Raw genomic sequence first — 2,884 nt, 5'->3', positions numbered from 1 at the left:
AGTGCGTTCTGTTTAGTGCGTTCTGACCAGCCGACCGTTTTGAAGCCATGTTACCTGTACGTACTCGTCGTAGAGCTCGTGCATTGTATGTGCTTGGTGCTGTAGTTTATTCTTCAGCCCAAGACCAGTCCATGAACAGGGCGAGGAGGAGTTCATGGACCAAGAATTGGTTGCTTCAGCGTGACCAGTTCTGTCACATGCCTTTGCTCCGTGAGATCCGTGAGAATAATCCTGAGGATTTCAGGAACTTTCTCCGGATGACGGACCCCGTTTTTGACCGTTTGTTGGCTTTGCTGACCCCCTATATCAGCAGGCAGGATACCTGCATGAGGCAAGCCATCACTCCGGAGCAGAGGCTGGTCGCTACCTTGCGGTATTTGGCCACAGGGAGAAGCCTGCAGGACCTTAAGTTCTCGACAGGCATCTCCCCCCAGGCTCTGGGGATCATTATCCCAGAGACCTGTTCTGCCATCATACAGGTCCTGCAGAAGGACTATATTAAGGTAAGATATTTTTCTTTTATTAGCGTCACATGTTCTTTTATGTAATCTTTGATAATATAATGTATTTCTTGCTTCAAACACTACTTACCATCATTGCAATATAGTGTGAATGTCCCCTTTTTTATCCTCACACATGCTGGATTTTTTTCCTGTTATTTTTTGTCATGCATGTATATTTTCCTTCAATAACCTTCCCAGCATGAAGTGATGGGAACATATCCACCTAGTCTACTCATTTTGAATGTATTTTGTTTGAGTGTATTTAGTGTGCTTATAATTAGCAATTAGCTAGATTTCCCAACCCCCCCACCCACCCCCACCTAAACTCAGTCCAAATAGTGTGCTGCTAATTAGCAATTATCTAGATTTCCCAACCCCCCCACCCACCCCCACCTAAACTCACTCCAAATAGTGTGCTGCTAATTAGCAATTGTCTAGATTTCCCAACCCCCCCACCTAAACTCACTCCAAATAGTGTGCTGCTAATGAGCAATTATCTAGATTTCACAACCCCCCCACCCCCACCCTCGTTAAAATTTGCTTGAATGTTCTGTGGTGTTGATTTGTCTAAAGCAAATATATGTTGCAGTTTGCAAAATGCATGTGCACTCTACAAGTGCATTTGTTCCAGTGCTTTAGTAAATGAGCAGAAGCTCTGCTGATTTCCATCATCAAATCATATGCAAGCCTCAAAGTGTTTTCATTAATTGCCCTTGCATGTGATTGTGTACTCCTTGCAACATGAATGCCTTTTTACATTACCTCATTTACTGTAAGCTGGTTAGCAACTGCACCTGCAGAGTGCGACAACTGCAGTCTTGTAGCCTTTTTAGTCCCTAAATTCCTGCGTGTCCTAAAAGTAATTTTTTTTTGGGATTTCACAACCCCCTAAAATGTAATCAATGTTCCATCAGAGGGGGTGAGCAATCTGATAAGTGTGCCTTTCCATATTAGTTATTCCAGAAGAATTAAATTATTGAATGTTATACTGATGCTGGGGAATAATGTTTTTAATTGTCTAATTTTCTTGCAATGTTAGCTTACAAATTAATTGATTTTGGTTTTCTTGTTTGATTCCCCAGTTTCCTTCAACGCCACAGGAATGGCAGACTGTGGCATCCCATTTTGACAGCCGTTGGGACTTTCCCAATTGTGGAGGGGCTATAGATGGGAAACATGTCCACATTGTGCCACCACCCCATTCGGGGTCATATTATTTTAATTATAAGGGGTTCCACAGTATTGTTTTAATGGCGGTGGTGTCGGCACACTATGATTTTTTATATGTGGACGTGGGGAAGAATGGCCGGATGTCGGATGGAGGAGTATTTGCCCAGACGGAGTTCTGCCAGCGTCTCCAGAGTGGTGGCCTGGGATTGCCACCTGATGAGGATAACGTGGAAGGACTCCCCTTTGTCTTCATTGCCGATGAAGCCTTCGCTCTCAGCAAGCACCTCATGAGGCCATTCCCCCAAAGAACCCTCACCCCGGAGAGGAGGGTTTTTAATTACCGGCTGGCCAGAGCTAGAAGAGTGGTTGAGAATGCGTTTGGAATTCTGGCCAGCCGGTTCCGCCTGTTTCAAACAGCCATTAATTTGGCGGAATACAAACTTAATTTTATAATTTTATCGTGCTGCATTCTGCACAACTTTTTAAATAAGCATTCTCCCAATTATATAGGCACAGTTGGGCCTGAGGCCGGACAAATAGAAGCCAACCTTACAGGCCTGGATACTGTCCGTACTGGCTTGGCCCCCCAAAGTGCCCGTCAAGTTAGACAGCAATATGTTAATTATTTTATGGGTAGGGGGGCCATTGCAATGGGCCAGGATATATAATTTTTGACAATAAAAAAAATATTGATGAAATCTTGCATTATATTTATTGCTTGCCTTTCTTTTGGGCTGTCTCCTAGGTTATGGTCGAGCAGTTGTAGTGCCAACTGTATTTTAATTTTAAATGTCTAAATAAGCTACATTGCCACTGTAAACCACTTTTTTACAATTATAACCAAAATGATACTGAGCCTTGAAATAACAAACCACACATTTATTTAATTCCTATAAGGAGATGTTTTTATTAATGGTTGTTATGCATTCAGTTCTGCATTTAGTATAAAATGTTCATAGACAAAAATATAATGATATCTTAATAATGTAGCAAAATATAATTATATTTAAATATTTCTACCTAATCCACAAAAAAATATTTTTGGCTTTTTGATTTTCGCAAACAGGCTTATTTTTTGTTTTTGGAAAATCAAGTTTTTTTTTTTTGTTTTTTTTAAAAGCAATTTTTTTTTTAATGTTTTTTTTTTTTAATCAAGTTATTTTTTTTTCTTTTTTTTTTTAATAAAGTTTTTTTTTTTTTTTTGGTTTTTT

This window comes from Aquarana catesbeiana, linkage group LG12 (assembly GCF_042186555.1).
Source record: "Aquarana catesbeiana isolate 2022-GZ linkage group LG12, ASM4218655v1, whole genome shotgun sequence".
In the NCBI taxonomy this organism is placed as follows: domain Eukaryota; kingdom Metazoa; phylum Chordata; class Amphibia; order Anura; family Ranidae; genus Aquarana; species Aquarana catesbeiana.
The sequence above is the reverse complement of the archived record's forward strand: the minus strand, read 5'-3'. Positions refer to the sequence as shown.